This window comes from Schistocerca gregaria, chromosome 8 (genome assembly GCF_023897955.1).
Source record: "Schistocerca gregaria isolate iqSchGreg1 chromosome 8, iqSchGreg1.2, whole genome shotgun sequence".
Classification (NCBI taxonomy): Eukaryota; Metazoa; Arthropoda; class Insecta; order Orthoptera; family Acrididae; genus Schistocerca; species Schistocerca gregaria.
In genome coordinates, this window is record NC_064927.1 from 110676870 (window position 1) to 110702986 (window position 26117).

The window sequence follows — 26117 nt, forward strand, 5'->3', positions numbered from 1 at the left end:
GGTGCGTCTTCCTCGGTAGTATAGTGGTTAGTATCCCCGCCTGTCACGCGGGAGACCGGGGTTCGATTCCCCGCCGGGGAGGCGCGACTTTTATCTCACAAATCTGCTCGAGTGTTGCGCGTGTGGGGTGGAAGAGCATTAACTTTGCCATTAACTTGCTGCAAAATGCTACATCGTAGGAAGTAGTTCTCGCATTCCTCACACTTTCTAATTATGGGGTTCGCTGTTAATGCCGACTCTCCACGCGTAGTAATCGATCTCGACACAATCAGCAAAAGATATAATTTTAGCAGAGCGTGGTTTCGATCCACGGACCTCTGGGTTATGGGCCCAGCACGCTTCCACTGCGCCACTCTGCTGTGTGGGGGTGTTCTAGCTCTTCGTCACATCACGTGGGACACTTGGACAGTGTTGTCTGCGTGGCTTTCACACGCGTACATTTAATTGCGCAACATCTCCTACAGCTCTCAGCTTGACTTGTCTCGACTTTGCTCGACTGACGCTACGCTGACGCTTGCAGGCAGCGGCATTTACCACCATCACCTCGACATGCAGCTGCGAGATGCACAGGAATAACACTGCACTCCTCGATGCGGCGACATACGAAATCCACTGCCGAGCTGCGCGTTGGCAACTAACAAAATGCCGACCGTGCCAGGATCAGAAGCTGGAATCTTCCGATCCGTTGTCAGACGCGTTATCCCTTGCGCCATAGGGCCACGGACTGTGTCTCGTTCTACGAGACAAGTGCACCTCTCTAAGAAACGTGTTCTTCAGGGCTCTGCAAGCTCCCAAGGAAGGCACTTCTCGTCCAGCGGCGTGGTCGCGGTGCGCTTGCAGAGCTTGGACCTTGCCACATATCTGCGCCCGCTGTTCGACAGGTAGCAGGAGGCAAGGCGCGCGTTTTTCTGCGTTTTTTCGTTGACTAGAGGCAGTTGATGTGCATGTAAGCGTAGCATATGAAACACGAATAGCACGAAGCATTCGTAGTTAGGTGCCAAAGTCGCAGTGTGGCCGCAGGTGGCGATCGTATGTATTTGTGGCCACCACTGGTTTGCAGCAAAGTGAATATGGCTAATTGAGAGCGTTTGGCTGTAGCCCCAGTGGCGCAATTGGTTAGCGCACGGTACTTATAAGGCAGTAGCCGTGAGCAATGCCGGGGTTGTAATTCGAGCCTCACCTGGGGCATACTTTTATGTCGTAACAGCTGACAGCATCTGGAGGCTAGATTTCAGATGTATCAGCTACGCCAACAAGTTTAATGTGCATTATATGCGGTAGGTGCGTCTTCCTCGGTAGTATAGTGGTTAGTATCCCCGCCTGTCACGCGGGAGACCGGGGTTCGATTCCCCGCCGGGGAGGCGCGACTTTTATCTCACAAATCTGCTCGAGTGTTGCGCGTGTGGGGTGGAAGAGCATTAACTTTGCCATTAACTTGCTGCAAAATGCTACATCGTAGGAAGTAGTTCTCGCATTCCTCACACTTTCTAATTATGGGGTTCGCTGTTAATGCCGACTCTCCACGCGTAGTAATCGATCTCGACACAATCAGCAAAAGATATAATTTTAGCAGAGCGTGGTTTCGATCCACGGACCTCTGGGTTATGGGCCCAGCACGCTTCCACTGCGCCACTCTGCTGTGTGGGGGTGTTCTAGCTCTTCGTCACATCACGTGGGACACTTGGACAGTGTTGTCTGCGTGGCTTTCACACGCGTACATTTAATTGCGCAACATCTCCTACAGCTCTCAGCTTGACTTGTCTCGACTTTGCTCGACTGACGCTACGCTGACGCTTGCAGGCAGCGGCATTTACCACCATCACCTCGACATGCAGCTGCGAGATGCACAGGAATAACACTGCACTCCTCGATGCGGCGACATACGAAATCCACTGCCGAGCTGCGCGTTGGCAACTAACAAAATGCCGACCGTGCCAGGATCAGAAGCTGGAATCTTCCGATCCGTTGTCAGACGCGTTATCCCTTACGCCATAGGGCCACGGACTGTGTCTCGTTCTACGAGACAAGTGCACCTCTCTAAGAAACGTGTTCTTCAGGGCTCTGCAAGCTCCCAAGGAAGGCACTTCTCGTCCAGCGGCGTGGTCGCGGTGCGCTTGCAGAGCTTGCGACCTTGTGCCACATATCTGCGCCCGCTGTTCGACAGGTAGCAGGAGGCAAGGCGCGCGTTTTTCTGCGTTTTTTCGTTGACTAGAGGCAGTTGATGTGCATGTAAGCGTAGCATATGAAACACGAATAGCACGAAGCATTCGTAGTTAGGTGCCAAAGTCGCAGTGTGGCCGCAGGTGGCGATCGTATGTATTTGTGGCCACCACTGGTTTGCAGCAAAGTGAATATGGCTAATTGAGAGCGTTTGGCTGTAGCCCCAGTGGCGCAATTGGTTAGCGCACGGTACTTATAAGGCAGTAGCCGTGAGCAATGCCGGGGTTGTAATTCGAGCCTCACCTGGGGCATACTTTTATGTCGTAACAGCTGACAGCATCTGGAGGCTAGATTTCAGATGTATCAGCTACGCCAACAAGTTTAATGTGCATTATATGCGGTAGGTGCGTCTTCCTCGGTAGTATAGTGGTTAGTATCCCCGCCTGTCACGCGGGAGACCGGGGTTCGATTCCCCGCCGGGGAGGCGCGACTTTTATCTCACAAATCTGCTCGAGTGTTGCGCGTGTGGGGTGGAAGAGCATTAACTTTGCCATTAACTTGCTGCAAAATGCTACATCGTAGGAAGTAGTTCTCGCATTCCTCACACTTTCTAATTATGGGGTTCGCTGTTAATGCCGACTCTCCACGCGTAGTAATCGATCTCGACACAATCAGCAAAAGATATAATTTTAGCAGAGCGTGGTTTCGATCCACGGACCTCTGGGTTATGGGCCCAGCACGCTTCCACTGCGCCACTCTGCTGTGTGGGGGTGTTCTAGCTCTTCGTCACATCACGTGGGACACTTGGACAGTGTTGTCTGCGTGGCTTTCACACGCGTACATTTAATTGCGCAACATCTCCTACAGCTCTCAGCTTGACTTGTCTCGACTTTGCTCGACTGACGCTACGCTGACGCTTGCAGGCAGCGGCATTTACCACCATCACCTCGACATGCAGCTGCGAGATGCACAGGAATAACACTGCACTCCTCGATGCGGCGACATACGAAATCCACTGCCGAGCTGCGCATTGGCAACTAACAAAATGCCGACAGTGCCAGGATCAGAAGCTGGAATCTTCCGATCCGTTGTCAGACGCGTTATCCCTTGCGCCATAGGGCCACGGACTGTGTCTCGTTCTACGAGACAAGTGCACCTCTCTAAGAAACGTGTTCTTCAGGGCTCTGCAAGCTCCCAAGGAAGGCACTTCTCGTCCAGCGGCGTGGTCGCGGTGCGCTTGCAGAGCTTGGACCTTGCCACATATCTGCGCCCGCTGTTCGACAGGTAGCAGGAGGCAAGGCGCGCGTTTTTCTGCGTTTTTTCGTTGACTAGAGGCAGTTGATGTGCATGTAAGCGTAGCATATGAAACACGAATAGCACGAAGCATTCGTAGTTAGGTGCCAAAGTCGCAGTGTGGCCGCAGGTGGCGATCGTATGTATTTGTGGCCACCACTGGTTTGCAGCAAAGTGAATATGGCTAATTGAGAGCGTTTGGCTGTAGCCCCAGTGGCGCAATTGGTTAGCGCACGGTACTTATAAGGCAGTAGCCGTGAGCAATGCCGGGGTTGTAATTCGAGCCTCACCTGGGGCATACTTTTATGTCGTAACAGCTGACAGCATCTGGAGGCTAGATTTCAGATGTATCAGCTACGCCAACAAGTTTAATGTGCATTATATGCGGTAGGTGCGTCTTCCTCGGTAGTATAGTGGTTAGTATCCCCGCCTGTCACGCGGGAGACCGGGGTTCGATTCCCCGCCGGGGAGGCGCGACTTTTATCTCACAAATCTGCTCGAGTGTTGCGCGTGTGGGGTGGAAGAGCATTAACTTTGCCATTAACTTGCTGCAAAATGCTACATCGTAGGAAGTAGTTCTCGCATTCCTCACACTTTCTAATTATGGGGTTCGCTGTTAATGCCGACTCTCCACGCGTAGTAATCGATCTCGACACAATCAGCAAAAGATATAATTTTAGCAGAGCGTGGTTTCGATCCACGGACCTCTGGGTTATGGGCCCAGCACGCTTCCACTGCGCCACTCTGCTGTGTGGGGGTGTTCTAGCTCTTCGTCACATCACGTGGGACACTTGGACAGTGTTGTCTGCGTGGCTTTCACACGCGTACATTTAATTGCGCAACATCTCCTACAGCTCTCAGCTTGACTTGTCTCGACTTTGCTCGACTGACGCTACGCTGACGCTTGCAGGCAGCGGCATTTACCACCATCACCTCGACATGCAGCTGCGAGATGCACAGGAATAACACTGCACTCCTCGATGCGGCGACATACGAAATCCACTGCCGAGCTGCGCGTTGGCAACTAACAAAATGCCGACAGTGCCAGGATCAGAAGCTGGAATCTTCCGATCCGTTGTCAGACGCGTTATCCCTTGCGCCATAGGGCCACAGACTGTGTCTCGTTCTACGAGACAAGTGCACCTCTCTAAGAAACGTGTTCTTCAGGGCTCTGCAAGCTCCCAAGGAAGGCACTTCTCGTCCAGCGGCGTGGTCGCGGTGCGCTTGCAGAGCTTGGACCTTGCCACATATCTGCGCCCGCTGTTCGACAGGTAGCAGGAGGCAAGGCGCGCGTTTTTCTGCGTTTTTTCGTTGACTAGAGGCAGTTGATGTGCATGTAAGCGTAGCATATGAAACACGAATAGCACGAAGCATTCGTAGTTAGGTGCCAAAGTCGCAGTGTGGCCGCAGGTGGCGATCGTATGTATTTGTGGCCACCACTGGTTTGCAGCAAAGTGAATATGGCTAATTGAGAGCGTTTGGCTGTAGCCCCAGTGGCGCAATTGGTTAGCGCACGGTACTTATAAGGCAGTAGCCGTGAGCAATGCCGGGGTTGTAATTCGAGCCTCACCTGGGGCATACTTTTATGTCGTAACAGCTGACAGCATCTGGAGGCTAGATTTCAGATGTATCAGCTACGCCAACAAGTTTAATGTGCATTATATGCGGTAGGTGCGTCTTCCTCGGTAGTATAGTGGTTAGTATCCCCGCCTGTCACGCGGGAGACCGGGGTTCGATTCCCCGCCGGGGAGGCGCGACTTTTATCTCACAAATCTGCTCGAGTGTTGCGCGTGTGGGGTGGAAGAGCATTAACTTTGCCATTAACTTGCTGCAAAATGCTACATCGTAGGAAGTAGTTCTCGCATTCCTCACACTTTCTAATTATGGGGTTCGCTGTTAATGCCGACTCTCCACGCGTAGTAATCGATCTCGACACAATCAGCAAAAGATATAATTTTAGCAGAGCGTGGTTTCGATCCACGGACCTCTGGGTTATGGGCCCAGCACGCTTCCACTGCGCCACTCTGCTGTGTGGGGGTGTTCTAGCTCTTCGTCACATCACGTGGGACACTTGGACAGTGTTGTCTGCGTGGCTTTCACACGCGTACATTTAATTGCGCAACATCTCCTACAGCTCTCAGCTTGACTTGTCTCGACTTTGCTCGACTGACGCTACGCTGACGCTTGCAGGCAGCGGCATTTACCACCATCACCTCGACATGCAGCTGCGAGATGCACAGGAATAACACTGCACTCCTCGATGCGGCGACATACGAAATCCACTGCCGAGCTGCGCGTTGGCAACTAACAAAATGCCGACAGTGCCAGGATCAGAAGCTGGAATCTTCCGATCCGTTGTCAGACGCGTTATCCCTTGCGCCATAGGGCCACAGACTGTGTCTCGTTCTACGAGACAAGTGCACCTCTCTAAGAAACGTGTTCTTCAGGGCTCTGCAAGCTCCCAAGGAAGGCACTTCTCGTCCAGCGGCGTGGTCGCGGTGCGCTTGCAGAGCTTGGACCTTGCCACATATCTGCGCCCGCTGTTCGACAGGTAGCAGGAGGCAAGGCGCGCGTTTTTCTGCGTTTTTTCGTTGACTAGAGGCAGTTGATGTGCATGTAAGCGTAGCATATGAAACACGAATAGCACGAAGCATTCGTAGTTAGGTGCCAAAGTCGCAGTGTGGCCGCAGGTGGCGATCGTATGTATTTGTGGCCACCACTGGTTTGCAGCAAAGTGAATATGGCTAATTGAGAGCGTTTGGCTGTAGCCCCAGTGGCGCAATTGGTTAGCGCACGGTACTTATAAGGCAGTAGCCGTGAGCAATGCCGGGGTTGTAATTCGAGCCTCACCTGGGGCATACTTTTATGTCGTAACAGCTGACAGCATCTGGAGGCTAGATTTCAGATGTATCAGCTACGCCAACAAGTTTAATGTGCATTATATGCGGTAGGTGCGTCTTCCTCGGTAGTATAGTGGTTAGTATCCCCGCCTGTCACGCGGGAGACCGGGGTTCGATTCCCCGCCGGGGAGGCGCGACTTTTATCTCACAAATCTGCTCGAGTGTTGCGCGTGTGGGGTGGAAGAGCATTAACTTTGCCATTAACTTGCTGCAAAATGCTACATCGTAGGAAGTAGTTCTCGCATTCCTCACACTTTCTAATTATGGGGTTCGCTGTTAATGCCGACTCTCCACGCGTAGTAATCGATCTCGACACAATCAGCAAAAGATATAATTTTAGCAGAGCGTGGTTTCGATCCACGGACCTCTGGGTTATGGGCCCAGCACGCTTCCACTGCGCCACTCTGCTGTGTGGGGGTGTTCTAGCTCTTCGTCACATCACGTGGGACACTTGGACAGTGTTGTCTGCGTGGCTTTCACACGCGTACATTTAATTGCGCAACATCTCCTACAGCTCTCAGCTTGACTTGTCTCGACTTTGCTCGACTGACGCTACGCTGACGCTTGCAGGCAGCGGCATTTACCACCATCACCTCGACATGCAGCTGCGAGATGCACAGGAATAACACTGCACTCCTCGATGCGGCGACATACGAAATCCACTGCCGAGCTGCGCATTGGCAACTAACAAAATGCCGACAGTGCCAGGATCAGAAGCTGGAATCTTCCGATCCGTTGTCAGACGCGTTATCCCTTGCGCCATAGGGCCACGGACTGTGTCTCGTTCTACGAGACAAGTGCACCTCTCTAAGAAACGTGTTCTTCAGGGCTCTGCAAGCTCCCAAGGAAGGCACTTCTCGTCCAGCGGCGTGGTCGCGGTGCGCTTGCAGAGCTTGGACCTTGCCACATATCTGCGCCCGCTGTTCGACAGGTAGCAGGAGGCAAGGCGCGCGTTTTTCTGCGTTTTTTCGTTGACTAGAGGCAGTTGATGTGCATGTAAGCGTAGCATATGAAACACGAATAGCACGAAGCATTCGTAGTTAGGTGCCAAAGTCGCAGTGTGGCCGCAGGTGGCGATCGTATGTATTTGTGGCCACCACTGGTTTGCAGCAAAGTGAATATGGCTAATTGAGAGCGTTTGGCTGTAGCCCCAGTGGCGCAATTGGTTAGCGCACGGTACTTATAAGGCAGTAGCCGTGAGCAATGCCGGGGTTGTAATTCGAGCCTCACCTGGGGCATACTTTTATGTCGTAACAGCTGACAGCATCTGGAGGCTAGATTTCAGATGTATCAGCTACGCCAACAAGTTTAATGTGCATTATATGCGGTAGGTGCGTCTTCCTCGGTAGTATAGTGGTTAGTATCCCCGCCTGTCACGCGGGAGACCGGGGTTCGATTCCCCGCCGGGGAGGCGCGACTTTTATCTCACAAATCTGCTCGAGTGTTGCGCGTGTGGGGTGGAAGAGCATTAACTTTGCCATTAACTTGCTGCAAAATGCTACATCGTAGGAAGTAGTTCTCGCATTCCTCACACTTTCTAATTATGGGGTTCGCTGTTAATGCCGACTCTCCACGCGTAGTAATCGATCTCGACACAATCAGCAAAAGATATAATTTTAGCAGAGCGTGGTTTCGATCCACGGACCTCTGGGTTATGGGCCCAGCACGCTTCCACTGCGCCACTCTGCTGTGTGGGGGTGTTCTAGCTCTTCGTCACATCACGTGGGACACTTGGACAGTGTTGTCTGCGTGGCTTTCACACGCGTACATTTAATTGCGCAACATCTCCTACAGCTCTCAGCTTGACTTGTCTCGACTTTGCTCGACTGACGCTACGCTGACGCTTGCAGGCAGCGGCATTTACCACCATCACCTCGACATGCAGCTGCGAGATGCACAGGAATAACACTGCACTCCTCGATGCGGCGACATACGAAATCCACTGCCGAGCTGCGCATTGGCAACTAACAAAATGCCGACAGTGCCAGGATCAGAAGCTGGAATCTTCCGATCCGTTGTCAGACGCGTTATCCCTTGCGCCATAGGGCCACGGACTGTGTCTCGTTCTACGAGACAAGTGCACCTCTCTAAGAAACGTGTTCTTCAGGGCTCTGCAAGCTCCCAAGGAAGGCACTTCTCGTCCAGCGGCGTGGTCGCGGTGCGCTTGCAGAGCTTGGACCTTGCCACATATCTGCGCCCGCTGTTCGACAGGTAGCAGGAGGCAAGGCGCGCGTTTTTCTGCGTTTTTTCGTTGACTAGAGGCAGTTGATGTGCATGTAAGCGTAGCATATGAAACACGAATAGCACGAAGCATTCGTAGTTAGGTGCCAAAGTCGCAGTGTGGCCGCAGGTGGCGATCGTATGTATTTGTGGCCACCACTGGTTTGCAGCAAAGTGAATATGGCTAATTGAGAGCGTTTGGCTGTAGCCCCAGTGGCGCAATTGGTTAGCGCACGGTACTTATAAGGCAGTAGCCGTGAGCAATGCCGGGGTTGTAATTCGAGCCTCACCTGGGGCATACTTTTATGTCGTAACAGCTGACAGCATCTGGAGGCTAGATTTCAGATGTATCAGCTACGCCAACAAGTTTAATGTGCATTATATGCGGTAGGTGCGTCTTCCTCGGTAGTATAGTGGTTAGTATCCCCGCCTGTCACGCGGGAGACCGGGGTTCGATTCCCCGCCGGGGAGGCGCGACTTTTATCTCACAAATCTGCTCGAGTGTTGCGCGTGTGGGGTGGAAGAGCATTAACTTTGCCATTAACTTGCTGCAAAATGCTACATCGTAGGAAGTAGTTCTCGCATTCCTCACACTTTCTAATTATGGGGTTCGCTGTTAATGCCGACTCTCCACGCGTAGTAATCGATCTCGACACAATCAGCAAAAGATATAATTTTAGCAGAGCGTGGTTTCGATCCACGGACCTCTGGGTTATGGGCCCAGCACGCTTCCACTGCGCCACTCTGCTGTGTGGGGGTGTTCTAGCTCTTCGTCACATCACGTGGGACACTTGGACAGTGTTGTCTGCGTGGCTTTCACACGCGTACATTTAATTGCGCAACATCTCCTACAGCTCTCAGCTTGACTTGTCTCGACTTTGCTCGACTGACGCTACGCTGACGCTTGCAGGCAGCGGCATTTACCACCATCACCTCGACATGCAGCTGCGAGATGCACAGGAATAACACTGCACTCCTCGATGCGGCGACATACGAAATCCACTGCCGAGCTGCGCATTGGCAACTAACAAAATGCCGACAGTGCCAGGATCAGAAGCTGGAATCTTCCGATCCGTTGTCAGACGCGTTATCCCTTGCGCCATAGGGCCACGGACTGTGTCTCGTTCTACGAGACAAGTGCACCTCTCTAAGAAACGTGTTCTTCAGGGCTCTGCAAGCTCCCAAGGAAGGCACTTCTCGTCCAGCGGCGTGGTCGCGGTGCGCTTGCAGAGCTTGGACCTTGCCACATATCTGCGCCCGCTGTTCGACAGGTAGCAGGAGGCAAGGCGCGCGTTTTTCTGCGTTTTTTCGTTGACTAGAGGCAGTTGATGTGCATGTAAGCGTAGCATATGAAACACGAATAGCACGAAGCATTCGTAGTTAGGTGCCAAAGTCGCAGTGTGGCCGCAGGTGGCGATCGTATGTATTTGTGGCCACCACTGGTTTGCAGCAAAGTGAATATGGCTAATTGAGAGCGTTTGGCTGTAGCCCCAGTGGCGCAATTGGTTAGCGCACGGTACTTATAAGGCAGTAGCCGTGAGCAATGCCGGGGTTGTAATTCGAGCCTCACCTGGGGCATACTTTTATGTCGTAACAGCTGACAGCATCTGGAGGCTAGATTTCAGATGTATCAGCTACGCCAACAAGTTTAATGTGCATTATATGCGGTAGGTGCGTCTTCCTCGGTAGTATAGTGGTTAGTATCCCCGCCTGTCACGCGGGAGACCGGGGTTCGATTCCCCGCCGGGGAGGCGCGACTTTTATCTCACAAATCTGCTCGAGTGTTGCGCGTGTGGGGTGGAAGAGCATTAACTTTGCCATTAACTTGCTGCAAAATGCTACATCGTAGGAAGTAGTTCTCGCATTCCTCACACTTTCTAATTATGGGGTTCGCTGTTAATGCCGACTCTCCACGCGTAGTAATCGATCTCGACACAATCAGCAAAAGATATAATTTTAGCAGAGCGTGGTTTCGATCCACGGACCTCTGGGTTATGGGCCCAGCACGCTTCCACTGCGCCACTCTGCTGTGTGGGGGTGTTCTAGCTCTTCGTCACATCACGTGGGACACTTGGACAGTGTTGTCTGCGTGGCTTTCACACGCGTACATTTAATTGCGCAACATCTCCTACAGCTCTCAGCTTGACTTGTCTCGACTTTGCTCGACTGACGCTACGCTGACGCTTGCAGGCAGCGGCATTTACCACCATCACCTCGACATGCAGCTGCGAGATGCACAGGAATAACACTGCACTCCTCGATGCGGCGACATACGAAATCCACTGCCGAGCTGCGCGTTGGCAACTAACAAAATGCCGACAGTGCCAGGATCAGAAGCTGGAATCTTCCGATCCGTTGTCAGACGCGTTATCCCTTGCGCCATAGGGCCACAGACTGTGTCTCGTTCTACGAGACAAGTGCACCTCTCTAAGAAACGTGTTCTTCAGGGCTCTGCAAGCTCCCAAGGAAGGCACTTCTCGTCCAGCGGCGTGGTCGCGGTGCGCTTGCAGAGCTTGGACCTTGCCACATATCTGCGCCCGCTGTTCGACAGGTAGCAGGAGGCAAGGCGCGCGTTTTTCTGCGTTTTTTCGTTGACTAGAGGCAGTTGATGTGCATGTAAGCGTAGCATATGAAACACGAATAGCACGAAGCATTCGTAGTTAGGTGCCAAAGTCGCAGTGTGGCCGCAGGTGGCGATCGTATGTATTTGTGGCCACCACTGGTTTGCAGCAAAGTGAATATGGCTAATTGAGAGCGTTTGGCTGTAGCCCCAGTGGCGCAATTGGTTAGCGCACGGTACTTATAAGGCAGTAGCCGTGAGCAATGCCGGGGTTGTAATTCGAGCCTCACCTGGGGCATACTTTTATGTCGTAACAGCTGACAGCATCTGGAGGCTAGATTTCAGATGTATCAGCTACGCCAACAAGTTTAATGTGCATTATATGCGGTAGGTGCGTCTTCCTCGGTAGTATAGTGGTTAGTATCCCCGCCTGTCACGCGGGAGACCGGGGTTCGATTCCCCGCCGGGGAGGCGCGACTTTTATCTCACAAATCTGCTCGAGTGTTGCGCGTGTGGGGTGGAAGAGCATTAACTTTGCCATTAACTTGCTGCAAAATGCTACATCGTAGGAAGTAGTTCTCGCATTCCTCACACTTTCTAATTATGGGGTTCGCTGTTAATGCCGACTCTCCACGCGTAGTAATCGATCTCGACACAATCAGCAAAAGATATAATTTTAGCAGAGCGTGGTTTCGATCCACGGACCTCTGGGTTATGGGCCCAGCACGCTTCCACTGCGCCACTCTGCTGTGTGGGGGTGTTCTAGCTCTTCGTCACATCACGTGGGACACTTGGACAGTGTTGTCTGCGTGGCTTTCACACGCGTACATTTAATTGCGCAACATCTCCTACAGCTCTCAGCTTGACTTGTCTCGACTTTGCTCGACTGACGCTACGCTGACGCTTGCAGGCAGCGGCATTTACCACCATCACCTCGACATGCAGCTGCGAGATGCACAGGAATAACACTGCACTCCTCGATGCGGCGACATACGAAATCCACTGCCGAGCTGCGCGTTGGCAACTAACAAAATGCCGACAGTGCCAGGATCAGAAGCTGGAATCTTCCGATCCGTTGTCAGACGCGTTATCCCTTGCGCCATAGGGCCACGGACTGTGTCTCGTTCTACGAGACAAGTGCACCTCTCTAAGAAACGTGTTCTTCAGGGCTCTGCAAGCTCCCAAGGAAGGCACTTCTCGTCCAGCGGCGTGGTCGCGGTGCGCTTGCAGAGCTTGGACCTTGCCACATATCTGCGCCCGCTGTTCGACAGGTAGCAGGAGGCAAGGCGCGCGTTTTTCTGCGTTTTTTCGTTGACTAGAGGCAGTTGATGTGCATGTAAGCGTAGCATATGAAACACGAATAGCACGAAGCATTCGTAGTTAGGTGCCAAAGTCGCAGTGTGGCCGCAGGTGGCGATCGTATGTATTTGTGGCCACCACTGGTTTGCAGCAAAGTGAATATGGCTAATTGAGAGCGTTTGGCTGTAGCCCCAGTGGCGCAATTGGTTAGCGCACGGTACTTATAAGGCAGTAGCCGTGAGCAATGCCGGGGTTGTAATTCGAGCCTCACCTGGGCATACTTTTATGTCGTAACAGCTGACAGCATCTGGAGGCTAGATTTCAGATGTATCAGCTACGCCAACAAGTTTAATGTGCATTATATGCGGTAGGTGCGTCTTCCTCGGTAGTATAGTGGTTAGTATCCCCGCCTGTCACGCGGGAGACCGGGGTTCGATTCCCCGCCGGGGAGGCGCGACTTTTATCTCACAAATCTGCTCGAGTGTTGCGCGTGTGGGGTGGAAGAGCATTAACTTTGCCATTAACTTGCTGCAAAATGCTACATCGTAGGAAGTAGTTCTCGCATTCCTCACACTTTCTAATTATGGGGTTCGCTGTTAATGCCGACTCTCCACGCGTAGTAATCGATCTCGACACAATCAGCAAAAGATATAATTTTAGCAGAGCGTGGTTTCGATCCACGGACCTCTGGGTTATGGGCCCAGCACGCTTCCACTGCGCCACTCTGCTGTGTGGGGGTGTTCTAGCTCTTCGTCACATCACGTGGGACACTTGGACAGTGTTGTCTGCGTGGCTTTCACACGCGTACATTTAATTGCGCAACATCTCCTACAGCTCTCAGCTTGACTTGTCTCGACTTTGCTCGACTGACGCTACGCTGACGCTTGCAGGCAGCGGCATTTACCACCATCACCTCGACATGCAGCTGCGAGATGCACAGGAATAACACTGCACTCCTCGATGCGGCGACATACGAAATCCACTGCCGAGCTGCGCGTTGGCAACTAACAAAATGCCGACAGTGCCAGGATCAGAAGCTGGAATCTTCCGATCCGTTGTCAGACGCGTTATCCCTTGCGCCATAGGGCCACGGACTGTGTCTCGTTCTACGAGACAAGTGCACCTCTCTAAGAAACGTGTTCTTCAGGGCTCTGCAAGCTCCCAAGGAAGGCACTTCTCGTCCAGCGGCGTGGTCGCGGTGCGCTTGCAGAGCTTGGACCTTGCCACATATCTGCGCCCGCTGTTCGACAGGTAGCAGGAGGCAAGGCGCGCGTTTTTCTGCGTTTTTTCGTTGACTAGAGGCAGTTGATGTGCATGTAAGCGTAGCATATGAAACACGAATAGCACGAAGCATTCGTAGTTAGGTGCCAAAGTCGCAGTGTGGCCGCAGGTGGCGATCGTATGTATTTGTGGCCACCACTGGTTTGCAGCAAAGTGAATATGGCTAATTGAGAGCGTTTGGCTGTAGCCCCAGTGGCGCAATTGGTTAGCGCACGGTACTTATAAGGCAGTAGCCGTGAGCAATGCCGGGGTTGTAATTCGAGCCTCACCTGGGCATACTTTTATGTCGTAACAGCTGACAGCATCTGGAGGCTAGATTTCAGATGTATCAGCTACGCCAACAAGTTTAATGTGCATTATATGCGGTAGGTGCGTCTTCCTCGGTAGTATAGTGGTTAGTATCCCCGCCTGTCACGCGGGAGACCGGGGTTCGATTCCCCGCCGGGGAGGCGCGACTTTTATCTCACAAATCTGCTCGAGTGTTGCGCGTGTGGGGTGGAAGAGCATTAACTTTGCCATTAACTTGCTGCAAAATGCTACATCGTAGGAAGTAGTTCTCGCATTCCTCACACTTTCTAATTATGGGGTTCGCTGTTAATGCCGACTCTCCACGCGTAGTAATCGATCTCGACACAATCAGCAAAAGATATAATTTTAGCAGAGCGTGGTTTCGATCCACGGACCTCTGGGTTATGGGCCCAGCACGCTTCCACTGCGCCACTCTGCTGTGTGGGGGTGTTCTAGCTCTTCGTCACATCACGTGGGACACTTGGACAGTGTTGTCTGCGTGGCTTTCACACGCGTACATTTAATTGCGCAACATCTCCTACAGCTCTCAGCTTGACTTGTCTCGACTTTGCTCGACTGACGCTACGCTGACGCTTGCAGGCAGCGGCATTTACCACCATCACCTCGACATGCAGCTGCGAGATGCACAGGAATAACACTGCACTCCTCGATGCGGCGACATACGAAATCCACTGCCGAGCTGCGCGTTGGCAACTAACAAAATGCCGACAGTGCCAGGATCAGAAGCTGGAATCTTCCGATCCGTTGTCAGACGCGTTATCCCTTGCGCCATAGGGCCACAGACTGTGTCTCGTTCTACGAGACAAGTGCACCTCTCTAAGAAACGTGTTCTTCAGGGCTCTGCAAGCTCCCAAGGAAGGCACTTCTCGTCCAGCGGCGTGGTCGCGGTGCGCTTGCAGAGCTTGGACCTTGCCACATATCTGCGCCCGCTGTTCGACAGGTAGCAGGAGGCAAGGCGCGCGTTTTTCTGCGTTTTTTCGTTGACTAGAGGCAGTTGATGTGCATGTAAGCGTAGCATATGAAACACGAATAGCACGAAGCATTCGTAGTTAGGTGCCAAAGTCGCAGTGTGGCCGCAGGTGGCGATCGTATGTATTTGTGGCCACCACTGGTTTGCAGCAAAGTGAATATGGCTAATTGAGAGCGTTTGGCTGTAGCCCCAGTGGCGCAATTGGTTAGCGCACGGTACTTATAAGGCAGTAGCCGTGAGCAATGCCGGGGTTGTAATTCGAGCCTCACCTGGGGCATACTTTTATGTCGTAACAGCTGACAGCATCTGGAGGCTAGATTTCAGATGTATCAGCTACGCCAACAAGTTTAATGTGCATTATATGCGGTAGGTGCGTCTTCCTCGGTAGTATAGTGGTTAGTATCCCCGCCTGTCACGCGGGAGACCGGGGTTCGATTCCCCGCCGGGGAGGCGCGACTTTTATCTCACAAATCTGCTCGAGTGTTGCGCGTGTGGGGTGGAAGAGCATTAACTTTGCCATTAACTTGCTGCAAAATGCTACATCGTAGGAAGTAGTTCTCGCATTCCTCACACTTTCTAATTATGGGGTTCGCTGTTAATGCCGACTCTCCACGCGTAGTAATCGATCTCGACACAATCAGCAAAAGATATAATTTTAGCAGAGCGTGGTTTCGATCCACGGACCTCTGGGTTATGGGCCCAGCACGCTTCCACTGCGCCACTCTGCTGTGTGGGGGTGTTCTAGCTCTTCGTCACATCACGTGGGACACTTGGACAGTGTTGTCTGCGTGGCTTTCACACGCGTACATTTAATTGCGCAACATCTCCTACAGCTCTCAGCTTGACTTGTCTCGACTTTGCTCGACTGACGCTACGCTGACGCTTGCAGGCAGCGGCATTTACCACCATCACCTCGACATGCAGCTGCGAGATGCACAGGAATAACACTGCACTCCTCGATGCGGCGACATACGAAATCCACTGCCGAGCTGCGCGTTGGCAACTAACAAAATGCCGACAGTGCCAGGATCAGAAGCTGGAATCTTCCGATCCGTTGTCAGACGCGTTATCCCTTGCGCCATAGGGCCACAGACTGTGTCTCGTTCTACGAGACAAGTGCACCTCTCTAAGAAACGTGTTCTTCAGGGCTCTGCAAGCTCCCAAGGAAGGCACTTCTCGTCCAGCGGCGTGGTCGCGGTGCGCTTGCAGAGCTTGGACCTTGCCACATATCTGCGCCCGCTGTTCGACAGGTAGCAGGAGGCAAGGCGCGCGTTTTTCTGCGTTTTTTCGTTGACTAGAGGCAGTTGATGTGCATGTAAGCGTAGCATATGAAACACGAATAGCACGAAGCATTCGTAGTTAGGTGCCAAAGTCGCAGTGTGGCCGCAGGTGGCGATCGTATGTATTTGTGGCCACCACTGGTTTGCAGCAAAGTGAATATGGCTAATTGAGAGCGTTTGGCTGTAGCCCCAGTGGCGCAATTGGTTAGCGCACGGTACTTATAAGGCAGTAGCCGTGAGCAATGCCGGGGTTGTAATTCGAGCCTCACCTGGGGCATACTTTTATGTCGTAACAGCTGACAGCATCTGGAGGCTAGATTTCAGATGTATCAGCTACGCCAACAAGTTTAATGTGCATTATATGCGGTAGGTGCGTCTTCCTCGGTAGTATAGTGGTTAGTATCCCCGCCTGTCACGCGGGAGACCGGGGTTCGATTCCCCGCCGGGGAGGCGCGACTTTTATCTCACAAATCTGCTCGAGTGTTGCGCGTGTGGGGTGGAAGAGCATTAACTTTGCCATTAACTTGCTGCAAAATGCTACATCGTAGGAAGTAGTTCTCGCATTCCTCACACTTTCTAATTATGGGGTTCGCTGTTAATGCCGACTCTCCACGCGTAGTAATCGATCTCGACACAATCAGCAAAAGATATAATTTTAGCAGAGCGTGGTTTCGATCCACGGACCTCTGGGTTATGGGCCCAGCACGCTTCCACTGCGCCACTCTGCTGTGTGGGGGTGTTCTAGCTCTTCGTCACATCACGTGGGACACTTGGACAGTGTTGTCTGCGTGGCTTTCACACGCGTACATTTAATTGCGCAACATCTCCTACAGCTCTCAGCTTGACTTGTCTCGACTTTGCTCGACTGACGCTACGCTGACGCTTGCAGGCAGCGGCATTTACCACCATCACCTCGACATGCAGCTGCGAGATGCACAGGAATAACACTGCACTCCTCGATGCGGCGACATACGAAATCCACTGCCGAGCTGCGCGTTGGCAACTAACAAAATGCCGACAGTGCCAGGATCAGAAGCTGGAATCTTCCGATCCGTTGTCAGACGCGTTATCCCTTGCGCCATAGGGCCACAGACTGTGTCTCGTTCTACGAGACAAGTGCACCTCTCTAAGAAACGTGTTCTTCAGGGCTCTGCAAGCTCCCAAGGAAGGCACTTCTCGTCCAGCGGCGTGGTCGCGGTGCGCTTGCAGAGCTTGGACCTTGCCACATATCTGCGCCCGCTGTTCGACAGGTAGCAGGAGGCAAGGCGCGCGTTTTTCTGCGTTTTTTCGTTGACTAGAGGCAGTTGATGTGCATGTAAGCGTAGCATATGAAACACGAATAGCACGAAGCATTCGTAGTTAGGTGCCAAAGTCGCAGTGTGGCCGCAGGTGGCGATCGTATGTATTTGTGGCCACCACTGGTTTGCAGCAAAGTGAATATGGCTAATTGAGAGCGTTTGGCTGTAGCCCCAGTGGCGCAATTGGTTAGCGCACGGTACTTATAAGGCAGTAGCCGTGAGCAATGCCGGGGTTGTGAGTTCGAGCCTCACCTGGGGCATACTTTTATGTCGTAACAGCTGACAGCATCTGGAGGCTAGATTTCAGATGTATCAGCTACGCCAACAAGTTTAATGTGCATTATATGCGGTAGGTGCGTCTTCCTCGGTAGTATAGTGGTTAGTATCCCCGCCTGTCACGCGGGAGACCGGGGTTCGATTCCCCGCCGGGGAGGCGCGACTTTTATCTCACAAATCTGCTCGAGTGTTGCGCGTGTGGGGTGGAAGAGCATTAACTTTGCCATTAACTTGCTGCAAAATGCTACATCGTAGGAAGTAGTTCTCGCATTCCTCACACTTTCTAATTATGGGGTTCGCTGTTAATGCCGACTCTCCACGCGTAGTAATCGATCTCGACACAATCAGCAAAAGATATAATTTTAGCAGAGCGTGGTTTCGATCCACGGACCTCTGGGTTATGGGCCCAGCACGCTTCCACTGCGCCACTCTGCTGTGTGGGGGTGTTCTAGCTCTTCGTCACATCACGTGGGACACTTGGACAGTGTTGTCTGCGTGGCTTTCACACGCGTACATTTAATTGCGCAACATCTCCTACAGCTCTCAGCTTGACTTGTCTCGACTTTGCTCGACTGACGCTACGCTGACGCTTGCAGGCAGCGGCATTTACCACCATCACCTCGACATGCAGCTGCGAGATGCACAGGAATAACACTGCACTCCTCGATGCGGCGACATACGAAATCCACTGCCGAGCTGCGCGTTGGCAACTAACAAAATGCCGACAGTGCCAGGATCAGAAGCTGGAATCTTCCGATCCGTTGTCAGACGCGTTATCCCTTGCGCCATAGGGCCACGGACTGTGTCTCGTTCTACGAGACAAGTGCACCTCTCTAAGAAACGTGTTCTTCAGGGCTCTGCAAGCTCCCAAGGAAGGCACTTCTCGTCCAGCGGCGTGGTCGCGGTGCGCTTGCAGAGCTTGGACCTTGCCACATATCTGCGCCCGCTGTTCGACAGGTAGCAGGAGGCAAGGCGCGCGTTTTTCTGCGTTTTTTCGTTGACTAGAGGCAGTTGATGTGCATGTAAGCGTAGCATATGAAACACGAATAGCACGAAGCATTCGTAGTTAGGTGCCAAAGTCGCAGTGTGGCCGCAGGTGGCGATCGTATGTATTTGTGGCCACCACTGGTTTGCAGCAAAGTGAATATGGCTAATTGAGAGCGTTTGGCTGTAGCCCCAGTGGCGCAATTGGTTAGCGCACGGTACTTATAAGGCAGTAGCCGTGAGCAATGCCGGGGTTGTGAGTTCGAGCCTCACCTGGGGCATACTTTTATGTCGTAACAGCTGACAGCATCTGGAGGCTAGATTTCAGATGTATCAGCTACGCCAACAAGTTTAATGTGCATTATATGCGGTAGGTGCGTCTTCCTCGGTAGTATAGTGGTTAGTATCCCCGCCTGTCACGCGGGAGACTGGGGTTCGATTCCCCGCCGGGGAGGCGCGACTTTTATCTCACAAATCTGCTCGAGTGTTGCGCGTGTGGGGTGGAAGAGCATTAACTTTGCCATTAACTTGCTGCAAAATGCTACATCGTAGGAAGTAGTTCTCGCATTCCTCACACTTTCTAATTATGGGGTTCGCTGTTAATGCCGACTCTCCACGCGTAGTAATCGATCTCGACACAATCAGCAAAAGATATAATTTTAGCAGAGCGTGGTTTCGATCCACGGACCTCTGGGTTATGGGCCCAGCACGCTTCCACTGCGCCACTCTGCTGTGTGGGGGTGTTCTAGCTCTTCGTCACATCACGTGGGACACTTGGACAGTGTTGTCTGCGTGGCTTTCACACGCGTACATTTAATTGCGCAACATCTCCTACAGCTCTCAGCTTGACTTGTCTCGACTTTGCTCGACTGACGCTACGCTGACGCTTGCAGGCAGCGGCATTTACCACCATCACCTCGACATGCAGCTGCGAGATGCACAGGAATAACACTGCACTCCTCGATGCGGCGACATACGAAATCCACTGCCGAGCTGCGCGTTGGCAACTAACAAAATGCCGACAGTGCCAGGATCAGAAGCTGGAATCTTCCGATCCGTTGTCAGACGCGTTATCCCTTGCGCCATAGGGCCACGGACTGTGTCTCGTTCTACGAGACAAGTGCACCTCTCTAAGAAACGTGTTCTTCAGGGCTCTGCAAGCTCCCAAGGAAGGCACTTCTCGTCCAGCGGCGTGGTCGCGGTGCGCTTGCAGAGCTTGGACCTTGCCACATATCTGCGCCCGCTGTTCGACAGGTAGCAGGAGGCAAGGCGCGCGTTTTTCTGCGTTTTTTCGTTGACTAGAGGCAGTTGATGTGCATGTAAGCGTAGCATATGAAACACGAATAGCACGAAGCATTCGTAGTTAGGTGCCAAAGTCGCAGTGTGGCCGCAGGTGGCGATCGTATGTATTTGTGGCCACCACTGGTTTGCAGCAAAGTGAATATGGCTAATTGAGAGCGTTTGGCTGTAGCCCCAGTGGCGCAATTGGTTAGCGCACGGTACTTATAAGGCAGTAGCCGTGAGCAATGCCGGGGTTGTAATTCGAGCCTCACCTGGGGCATACTTTTATGTCGTAACAGCTGACAGCATCTGGAGGCTAGATTTCAGATGTATCAGCTACGCCAACAAGTTTAATGTGCATTATATGCGGTAGGTGCGTCTTCCTCGGTAGTATAGTGGTTAGTATCCCCGCCTGTCACGCGGGAGACCGGGGTTCGATTCCCCGCCGGGGAGGCGCGACTTTTATCTCACAAATCTGCTCGAGTGTTGCGCGTGTGGGGTGGAAGAGCATTAACTTTGCCATTAACTTGCTGCAAAATGCTACATCGTAGGAAGTAGTTCTCGCATTCCTCACACTTTCTAATTATGGGGTTCGCTGTTAATGCCGACTCTCCACGCGTAGTAATCGATCTCGACACAATCAGCAAAAGATATAATTTTAGCAGAGCGTGGTTTCGATCCACGGACCTCTGGGTTATGGGCCCAGCACGCTTCCACTGCGCCACTCTGCTGTGTGGGGGTGTTCTAGCTCTTCGTCACATCACGTGGGACACTTGGACAGTGTTGTCTGCGTGGCTTTCACACGCGTACATTTAATTGCGCAACATCTCCTACAGCTCTCAGCTTGACTTGTCTCGACTTTGCTCGACTGACGCTACGCTGACGCTTGCAGGCAGCGGCATTTACCACCATCACCTCGACATGCAGCTGCGAGATGCACAGGAATAACACTGCACTCCTCGATGCGGCGACATACGAAATCCACTGCCGAGCTGCGCGTTGGCAACTAACAAAATGCCGACAGTGCCAGGATCAGAAGCTGGAATCTTCCGATCCGTTGTCAGACGCGTTATCCCTTGCGCCATAGGGCCACGGACTGTGTCTCGTTCTACGAGACAAGTGCACCTCTCTAAGAAACGTGTTCTTCAGGGCTCTGCAAGCTCCCAAGGAAGGCACTTCTCGTCCAGCGGCGTGGTCGCGGTGCGCTTGCAGAGCTTGGACCTTGCCACATATCTGCGCCCGCTGTTCGACAGGTAGCAGGAGGCAAGGCGCGCGTTTTTCTGCGTTTTTTCGTTGACTAGAGGCAGTTGATGTGCATGTAAGCGTAGCATATGAAACACGAATAGCACGAAGCATTCGTAGTTAGGTGCCAAAGTCGCAGTGTGGCCGCAGGTGGCGATCGTATGTATTTGTGGCCACCACTGGTTTGCAGCAAAGTGAATATGGCTAATTGAGAGCGTTTGGCTGTAGCCCCAGTGGCGCAATTGGTTAGCGCACGGTACTTATAAGGCAGTAGCCGTGAGCAATGCCGGGGTTGTGAGTTCGAGCCTCACCTGGGGCATACTTTTATGTCGTAACAGCTGACAGCATCTGGAGGCTAGATTTCAGATGTATCAGCTACGCCAACAAGTTTAATGTGCATTATATGCGGTAGGTGCGTCTTCCTCGGTAGTATAGTGGTTAGTATCCCCGCCTGTCACGCGGGAGACCGGGGTTCGATTCCCCGCCGGGGAGGCGCGACTTTTATCTCACAAATCTGCTCGAGTGTTGCGCGTGTGGGGTGGAAGAGCATTAACTTTGCCATTAACTTGCTGCAAAATGCTACATCGTAGGAAGTAGTTCTCGCATTCCTCACACTTTCTAATTATGGGGTTCGCTGTTAATGCCGACTCTCCACGCGTAGTAATCGATCTCGACACAATCAGCAAAAGATATAATTTTAGCAGAGCGTGGTTTCGATCCACGGACCTCTGGGTTATGGGCCCAGCACGCTTCCACTGCGCCACTCTGCTGTGTGGGGGTGTTCTAGCTCTTCGTCACATCACGTGGGACACTTGGACAGTGTTGTCTGCGTGGCTTTCACACGCGTACATTTAATTGCGCAACATCTCCTACAGCTCTCAGCTTGACTTGTCTCGACTTTGCTCGACTGACGCTACGCTGACGCTTGCAGGCAGCGGCATTTACCACCATCACCTCGACATGCAGCTGCGAGATGCACAGGAATAACACTGCACTCCTCGATGCGGCGACATACGAAATCCACTGCCGAGCTGCGCGTTGGCAACTAACAAAATGCCGACAGTGCCAGGATCAGAAGCTGGAATCTTCCGATCCGTTGTCAGACGCGTTATCCCTTGCGCCATAGGGCCACGGACTGTGTCTCGTTCTACGAGACAAGTGCACCTCTCTAAGAAACGTGTTCTTCAGGGCTCTGCAAGCTCCCAAGGAAGGCACTTCTCGTCCAGCGGCGTGGTCGCGGTGCGCTTGCAGAGCTTGGACCTTGCCACATATCTGCGCCCGCTGTTCGACAGGTAGCAGGAGGCAAGGCGCGCGTTTTTCTGCGTTTTTTCGTTGACTAGAGGCAGTTGATGTGCATGTAAGCGTAGCATATGAAACACGAATAGCACGAAGCATTCGTAGTTAGGTGCCAAAGTCGCAGTGTGGCCGCAGGTGGCGATCGTATGTATTTGTGGCCACCACTGGTTTGCAGCAAAGTGAATATGGCTAATTGAGAGCGTTTGGCTGTAGCCCCAGTGGCGCAATTGGTTAGCGCACGGTACTTATAAGGCAGTAGCCGTGAGCAATGCCGGGGTTGTGAGTTCGAGCCTCACCTGGGGCATACTTTTATGTCGTAACAGCTGACAGCATCTGGAGGCTAGATTTCAGATGTATCAGCTACGCCAACAAGTTTAATGTGCATTATATGCGGTAGGTGCGTCTTCCTCGGTAGTATAGTGGTTAGTATCCCCGCCTGTCACGCGGGAGACCGGGGTTCGATTCCCCGCCGGGGAGGCGCGACTTTTATCTCACAAATCTGCTCGAGTGTTGCGCGTGTGGGGTGGAAGAGCATTAACTTTGCCATTAACTTGCTGCAAAATGCTACATCGTAGGAAGTAGTTCTCGCATTCCTCACACTTTCTAATTATGGGGTTCGCTGTTAATGCCGACTCTCCACGCGTAGTAATCGATCTCGACACAATCAGCAAAAGATATAATTTTAGCAGAGCGTGGTTTCGATCCACGGACCTCTGGGTTATGGGCCCAGCACGCTTCCACTGCGCCACTCTGCTGTGTGGGGGTGTTCTAGCTCTTCGTCACATCACGTGGGACACTTGGACAGTGTTGTCTGCGTGGCTTTCACACGCGTACATTTAATTGCGCAACATCTCCTACAGCTCTCAGCTTGACTTGTCTCGACTTTGCTCGACTGACGCTACGCTGACGCTTGCAGGCAGCGGCATTTACCACCATCACCTCGACATGCAGCTGCGAGATGCACAGGAATAACACTGCACTCCTCGATGCGGCGACATACGAAATCCACTGCCGAGCTGCGCGTTGGCAACTAACAAAATGCCGACAGTGCCAGGATCAGAAGCTGGAATCTTCCGATCCGTTGTCAGACGCGTTATCCCTTGCGCCATAGGGCCACGGACTGTGTCTCGTTCTACGAGACAAGTGCACCTCTCTAAGAAACGTGTTCTTCAGGGCTCTGCAAGCTCCCAAGGAAGGCACTTCTCGTCCAGCGGCGTGGTCGCGGTGCGCTTGCAGAGCTTGGACCTTGCCACATATCTGCGCCCGCTGTTCGACAGGTAGCAGGAGGCAAGGCGCGCGTTTTTCTGCGTTTTTTCGTTGACTAGAGGCAGTTGATGTGCATGTAAGCGTAGCATATGAAACACGAATAGCACGAAGCATTCGTAGTTAGGTGCCAAAGTCGCAGTGTGGCCGCAGGTGGCGATCGTATGTATTTGTGGCCACCACTGGTTTGCAGCAAAGTGAATATGGCTAATTGAGAGCGTTTGGCTGTAGCCCCAGTGGCGCAATTGGTTAGCGCACGGTACTTATAAGGCAGTAGCCGTGAGCAATGCCGGGGTTGTGAGTTCGAGCCTCACCTGGGGCATACTTTTATGTCGTAACAGCTGACAGCATCTGGAGGCTAGATTTCAGATGTATCAGCTACGCCAACAAGTTTAATGTGCATTATATGCGGTAGGTGCGTCTTCCTCGGTAGTATAGTGGTTAGTATCCCCGCCTGTCACGCGGGAGACCGGGGTTCGATTCCCCGCCGGGGAGGCGCGACTTTTATCTCACAAATCTGCTCGAGTGTTGCGCGTGTGGGGTGGAAGAGCATTAACTTTGCCATTAACTTGCTGCAAAATGCTACATCGTAGGAAGTAGTTCTCGCATTCCTCACACTTTCTAATTATGGGGTTCGCTGTTAATGCCGACTCTCCACGCGTAGTAATCGATCTCGACACAATCAGCAAAAGATATAATTTTAGCAGAGCGTGGTTTCGATCCACGGACCTCTGGGTTATGGGCCCAGCACGCTTCCACTGCGCCACTCTGCTGTGTGGGGGTGTTCTAGCTCTTCGTCACATCACGTGGGACACTTGGACAGTGTTGTCTGCGTGGCTTTCACACGCGTACATTTAATTGCGCAACATCTCCTACAGCTCTCAGCTTGACTTGTCTCGACTTTGCTCGACTGACGCTACGCTGACGCTTGCAGGCAGCGGCATTTACCACCATCACCTCGACATGCAGCTGCGAGATGCACAGGAATAACACTGCACTCCTCGATGCGGCGACATACGAAATCCACTGCCGAGCTGCGCGTTGGCAACTAACAAAATGCCGACAGTGCCAGGATCAGAAGCTGGAATCTTCCGATCCGTTGTCAGACGCGTTATCCCTTGCGCCATAGGGCCACGGACTGTGTCTCGTTCTACGAGACAAGTGCACCTCTCTAAGAAACGTGTTCTTCAGGGCTCTGCAAGCTCCCAAGGAAGGCACTTCTCGTCCAGCGGCGTGGTCGCGGTGCGCTTGCAGAGCTTGGACCTTGCCACATATCTGCGCCCGCTGTTCGACAGGTAGCAGGAGGCAAGGCGCGCGTTTTTCTGCGTTTTTTCGTTGACTAGAGGCAGTTGATGTGCATGTAAGCGTAGCATATGAAACACGAATAGCACGAAGCATTCGTAGTTAGGTGCCAAAGTCGCAGTGTGGCCGCAGGTGGCGATCGTATGTATTTGTGGCCACCACTGGTTTGCAGCAAAGTGAATATGGCTAATTGAGAGCGTTTGGCTGTAGCCCCAGTGGCGCAATTGGTTAGCGCACGGTACTTATAAGGCAGTAGCCGTGAGCAATGCCGGGGTTGTAATTCGAGCCTCACCTGGGGCATACTTTTATGTCGTAACAGCTGACAGCATCTGGAGGCTAGATTTCAGATGTATCAGCTACGCCAACAAGTTTAATGTGCATTATATGCGGTAGGTGCGTCTTCCTCGGTAGTATAGTGGTTAGTATCCCCGCCTGTCACGCGGGAGACCGGGGTTCGATTCCCCGCCGGGGAGGCGCGACTTTTATCTCACAAATCTGCTCGAGTGTTGCGCGTGTGGGGTGGAAGAGCATTAACTTTGCCATTAACTTGCTGCAAAATGCTACATCGTAGGAAGTAGTTCTCGCATTCCTCACACTTTCTAATTATGGGGTTCGCTGTTAATGCCGACTCTCCACGCGTAGTAATCGATCTCGACACAATCAGCAAAAGATATAATTTTAGCAGAGCGTGGTTTCGATCCACGGACCTCTGGGTTATGGGCCCAGCACGCTTCCACTGCGCCACTCTGCTGTGTGGGGGTGTTCTAGCTCTTCGTCACATCACGTGGGACACTTGGACAGTGTTGTCTGCGTGGCTTTCACACGCGTACATTTAATTGCGCAACATCTCCTACAGCTCTCAGCTTGACTTGTCTCGACTTTGCTCGACTGACGCTACGCTGA

The 26117-nt window shown here is 52.6% G+C and overlaps 47 non-coding genes across 47 annotated transcripts; 26 read left to right on the forward strand and 21 right to left on the reverse strand.

Moving 5' to 3' along the window:
* The first annotated feature begins 9 nt into the window (after nt 1–9).
* On the forward strand, nt 10–81 carry Trnad-guc (transfer RNA aspartic acid (anticodon GUC)). Its single transcript has one exon. It is a non-coding gene; the product is annotated as a tRNA-Asp (tRNA).
* A 206-nt stretch (nt 82–287) lies between these two features.
* Nucleotides 288–359, reverse strand: Trnam-cau (transfer RNA methionine (anticodon CAU)). The gene has a single exon. It is a non-coding gene; the product is annotated as a tRNA-Met (tRNA).
* A 930-nt stretch (nt 360–1289) lies between these two features.
* Nucleotides 1290–1361, forward strand: Trnad-guc (transfer RNA aspartic acid (anticodon GUC)). Its single transcript has one exon. It is a non-coding gene; the product is annotated as a tRNA-Asp (tRNA).
* Nucleotides 1362–1567: 206 nt separating this feature from the next.
* Trnam-cau (transfer RNA methionine (anticodon CAU)) lies at nt 1568–1639 on the reverse strand. The gene has a single exon. It is a non-coding gene; the product is annotated as a tRNA-Met (tRNA).
* Nucleotides 1640–2572: 933 nt separating this feature from the next.
* Trnad-guc (transfer RNA aspartic acid (anticodon GUC)) lies at nt 2573–2644 on the forward strand. Its single transcript has one exon. It is a non-coding gene; the product is annotated as a tRNA-Asp (tRNA).
* A 206-nt stretch (nt 2645–2850) lies between these two features.
* On the reverse strand, nt 2851–2922 carry Trnam-cau (transfer RNA methionine (anticodon CAU)). The gene has a single exon. It is a non-coding gene; the product is annotated as a tRNA-Met (tRNA).
* Nucleotides 2923–3852: 930 nt separating this feature from the next.
* On the forward strand, nt 3853–3924 carry Trnad-guc (transfer RNA aspartic acid (anticodon GUC)). The gene has a single exon. It is a non-coding gene; the product is annotated as a tRNA-Asp (tRNA).
* A 206-nt stretch (nt 3925–4130) lies between these two features.
* On the reverse strand, nt 4131–4202 carry Trnam-cau (transfer RNA methionine (anticodon CAU)). Its single transcript has one exon. It is a non-coding gene; the product is annotated as a tRNA-Met (tRNA).
* Nucleotides 4203–5132: 930 nt separating this feature from the next.
* Trnad-guc (transfer RNA aspartic acid (anticodon GUC)) lies at nt 5133–5204 on the forward strand. Its single transcript has one exon. It is a non-coding gene; the product is annotated as a tRNA-Asp (tRNA).
* Nucleotides 5205–5410: 206 nt separating this feature from the next.
* On the reverse strand, nt 5411–5482 carry Trnam-cau (transfer RNA methionine (anticodon CAU)). Its single transcript has one exon. It is a non-coding gene; the product is annotated as a tRNA-Met (tRNA).
* A 930-nt stretch (nt 5483–6412) lies between these two features.
* Nucleotides 6413–6484, forward strand: Trnad-guc (transfer RNA aspartic acid (anticodon GUC)). Its single transcript has one exon. It is a non-coding gene; the product is annotated as a tRNA-Asp (tRNA).
* A 206-nt stretch (nt 6485–6690) lies between these two features.
* Nucleotides 6691–6762, reverse strand: Trnam-cau (transfer RNA methionine (anticodon CAU)). The gene has a single exon. It is a non-coding gene; the product is annotated as a tRNA-Met (tRNA).
* Nucleotides 6763–7692: 930 nt separating this feature from the next.
* Nucleotides 7693–7764, forward strand: Trnad-guc (transfer RNA aspartic acid (anticodon GUC)). Its single transcript has one exon. It is a non-coding gene; the product is annotated as a tRNA-Asp (tRNA).
* Nucleotides 7765–7970: 206 nt separating this feature from the next.
* On the reverse strand, nt 7971–8042 carry Trnam-cau (transfer RNA methionine (anticodon CAU)). Its single transcript has one exon. It is a non-coding gene; the product is annotated as a tRNA-Met (tRNA).
* Nucleotides 8043–8972: 930 nt separating this feature from the next.
* On the forward strand, nt 8973–9044 carry Trnad-guc (transfer RNA aspartic acid (anticodon GUC)). Its single transcript has one exon. It is a non-coding gene; the product is annotated as a tRNA-Asp (tRNA).
* A 206-nt stretch (nt 9045–9250) lies between these two features.
* On the reverse strand, nt 9251–9322 carry Trnam-cau (transfer RNA methionine (anticodon CAU)). Its single transcript has one exon. It is a non-coding gene; the product is annotated as a tRNA-Met (tRNA).
* A 930-nt stretch (nt 9323–10252) lies between these two features.
* Nucleotides 10253–10324, forward strand: Trnad-guc (transfer RNA aspartic acid (anticodon GUC)). Its single transcript has one exon. It is a non-coding gene; the product is annotated as a tRNA-Asp (tRNA).
* A 206-nt stretch (nt 10325–10530) lies between these two features.
* Trnam-cau (transfer RNA methionine (anticodon CAU)) lies at nt 10531–10602 on the reverse strand. The gene has a single exon. It is a non-coding gene; the product is annotated as a tRNA-Met (tRNA).
* A 930-nt stretch (nt 10603–11532) lies between these two features.
* Nucleotides 11533–11604, forward strand: Trnad-guc (transfer RNA aspartic acid (anticodon GUC)). The gene has a single exon. It is a non-coding gene; the product is annotated as a tRNA-Asp (tRNA).
* Nucleotides 11605–11810: 206 nt separating this feature from the next.
* Nucleotides 11811–11882, reverse strand: Trnam-cau (transfer RNA methionine (anticodon CAU)). The gene has a single exon. It is a non-coding gene; the product is annotated as a tRNA-Met (tRNA).
* Nucleotides 11883–12811: 929 nt separating this feature from the next.
* Trnad-guc (transfer RNA aspartic acid (anticodon GUC)) lies at nt 12812–12883 on the forward strand. Its single transcript has one exon. It is a non-coding gene; the product is annotated as a tRNA-Asp (tRNA).
* Nucleotides 12884–13089: 206 nt separating this feature from the next.
* Trnam-cau (transfer RNA methionine (anticodon CAU)) lies at nt 13090–13161 on the reverse strand. The gene has a single exon. It is a non-coding gene; the product is annotated as a tRNA-Met (tRNA).
* Nucleotides 13162–14090: 929 nt separating this feature from the next.
* Trnad-guc (transfer RNA aspartic acid (anticodon GUC)) lies at nt 14091–14162 on the forward strand. Its single transcript has one exon. It is a non-coding gene; the product is annotated as a tRNA-Asp (tRNA).
* A 206-nt stretch (nt 14163–14368) lies between these two features.
* Nucleotides 14369–14440, reverse strand: Trnam-cau (transfer RNA methionine (anticodon CAU)). Its single transcript has one exon. It is a non-coding gene; the product is annotated as a tRNA-Met (tRNA).
* Nucleotides 14441–15370: 930 nt separating this feature from the next.
* On the forward strand, nt 15371–15442 carry Trnad-guc (transfer RNA aspartic acid (anticodon GUC)). Its single transcript has one exon. It is a non-coding gene; the product is annotated as a tRNA-Asp (tRNA).
* Nucleotides 15443–15648: 206 nt separating this feature from the next.
* On the reverse strand, nt 15649–15720 carry Trnam-cau (transfer RNA methionine (anticodon CAU)). The gene has a single exon. It is a non-coding gene; the product is annotated as a tRNA-Met (tRNA).
* Nucleotides 15721–16650: 930 nt separating this feature from the next.
* On the forward strand, nt 16651–16722 carry Trnad-guc (transfer RNA aspartic acid (anticodon GUC)). Its single transcript has one exon. It is a non-coding gene; the product is annotated as a tRNA-Asp (tRNA).
* A 206-nt stretch (nt 16723–16928) lies between these two features.
* On the reverse strand, nt 16929–17000 carry Trnam-cau (transfer RNA methionine (anticodon CAU)). The gene has a single exon. It is a non-coding gene; the product is annotated as a tRNA-Met (tRNA).
* A 738-nt stretch (nt 17001–17738) lies between these two features.
* Nucleotides 17739–17830, forward strand: Trnai-uau (transfer RNA isoleucine (anticodon UAU)). Its single transcript is given in 2 exon segments — nt 17739–17776; nt 17795–17830. It is a non-coding gene; the product is annotated as a tRNA-Ile (tRNA).
* Nucleotides 17831–17931: 101 nt separating this feature from the next.
* On the forward strand, nt 17932–18003 carry Trnad-guc (transfer RNA aspartic acid (anticodon GUC)). The gene has a single exon. It is a non-coding gene; the product is annotated as a tRNA-Asp (tRNA).
* Nucleotides 18004–18209: 206 nt separating this feature from the next.
* Nucleotides 18210–18281, reverse strand: Trnam-cau (transfer RNA methionine (anticodon CAU)). Its single transcript has one exon. It is a non-coding gene; the product is annotated as a tRNA-Met (tRNA).
* Nucleotides 18282–19019: 738 nt separating this feature from the next.
* Trnai-uau (transfer RNA isoleucine (anticodon UAU)) lies at nt 19020–19111 on the forward strand. The gene is given in 2 exon segments: nt 19020–19057; nt 19076–19111. It is a non-coding gene; the product is annotated as a tRNA-Ile (tRNA).
* A 101-nt stretch (nt 19112–19212) lies between these two features.
* On the forward strand, nt 19213–19284 carry Trnad-guc (transfer RNA aspartic acid (anticodon GUC)). The gene has a single exon. It is a non-coding gene; the product is annotated as a tRNA-Asp (tRNA).
* A 206-nt stretch (nt 19285–19490) lies between these two features.
* Nucleotides 19491–19562, reverse strand: Trnam-cau (transfer RNA methionine (anticodon CAU)). Its single transcript has one exon. It is a non-coding gene; the product is annotated as a tRNA-Met (tRNA).
* Nucleotides 19563–20492: 930 nt separating this feature from the next.
* Trnad-guc (transfer RNA aspartic acid (anticodon GUC)) lies at nt 20493–20564 on the forward strand. The gene has a single exon. It is a non-coding gene; the product is annotated as a tRNA-Asp (tRNA).
* A 206-nt stretch (nt 20565–20770) lies between these two features.
* On the reverse strand, nt 20771–20842 carry Trnam-cau (transfer RNA methionine (anticodon CAU)). The gene has a single exon. It is a non-coding gene; the product is annotated as a tRNA-Met (tRNA).
* Nucleotides 20843–21580: 738 nt separating this feature from the next.
* Nucleotides 21581–21672, forward strand: Trnai-uau (transfer RNA isoleucine (anticodon UAU)). The gene is given in 2 exon segments: nt 21581–21618; nt 21637–21672. It is a non-coding gene; the product is annotated as a tRNA-Ile (tRNA).
* Nucleotides 21673–21773: 101 nt separating this feature from the next.
* On the forward strand, nt 21774–21845 carry Trnad-guc (transfer RNA aspartic acid (anticodon GUC)). Its single transcript has one exon. It is a non-coding gene; the product is annotated as a tRNA-Asp (tRNA).
* A 206-nt stretch (nt 21846–22051) lies between these two features.
* Trnam-cau (transfer RNA methionine (anticodon CAU)) lies at nt 22052–22123 on the reverse strand. The gene has a single exon. It is a non-coding gene; the product is annotated as a tRNA-Met (tRNA).
* A 738-nt stretch (nt 22124–22861) lies between these two features.
* On the forward strand, nt 22862–22953 carry Trnai-uau (transfer RNA isoleucine (anticodon UAU)). The gene is given in 2 exon segments: nt 22862–22899; nt 22918–22953. It is a non-coding gene; the product is annotated as a tRNA-Ile (tRNA).
* Nucleotides 22954–23054: 101 nt separating this feature from the next.
* On the forward strand, nt 23055–23126 carry Trnad-guc (transfer RNA aspartic acid (anticodon GUC)). The gene has a single exon. It is a non-coding gene; the product is annotated as a tRNA-Asp (tRNA).
* A 206-nt stretch (nt 23127–23332) lies between these two features.
* On the reverse strand, nt 23333–23404 carry Trnam-cau (transfer RNA methionine (anticodon CAU)). The gene has a single exon. It is a non-coding gene; the product is annotated as a tRNA-Met (tRNA).
* Nucleotides 23405–24142: 738 nt separating this feature from the next.
* Trnai-uau (transfer RNA isoleucine (anticodon UAU)) lies at nt 24143–24234 on the forward strand. The gene is given in 2 exon segments: nt 24143–24180; nt 24199–24234. It is a non-coding gene; the product is annotated as a tRNA-Ile (tRNA).
* A 101-nt stretch (nt 24235–24335) lies between these two features.
* Nucleotides 24336–24407, forward strand: Trnad-guc (transfer RNA aspartic acid (anticodon GUC)). The gene has a single exon. It is a non-coding gene; the product is annotated as a tRNA-Asp (tRNA).
* A 206-nt stretch (nt 24408–24613) lies between these two features.
* On the reverse strand, nt 24614–24685 carry Trnam-cau (transfer RNA methionine (anticodon CAU)). Its single transcript has one exon. It is a non-coding gene; the product is annotated as a tRNA-Met (tRNA).
* Nucleotides 24686–25615: 930 nt separating this feature from the next.
* Trnad-guc (transfer RNA aspartic acid (anticodon GUC)) lies at nt 25616–25687 on the forward strand. Its single transcript has one exon. It is a non-coding gene; the product is annotated as a tRNA-Asp (tRNA).
* Nucleotides 25688–25893: 206 nt separating this feature from the next.
* Trnam-cau (transfer RNA methionine (anticodon CAU)) lies at nt 25894–25965 on the reverse strand. Its single transcript has one exon. It is a non-coding gene; the product is annotated as a tRNA-Met (tRNA).
* Between the last annotated feature and the right edge of the window lie 152 nt (nt 25966–26117).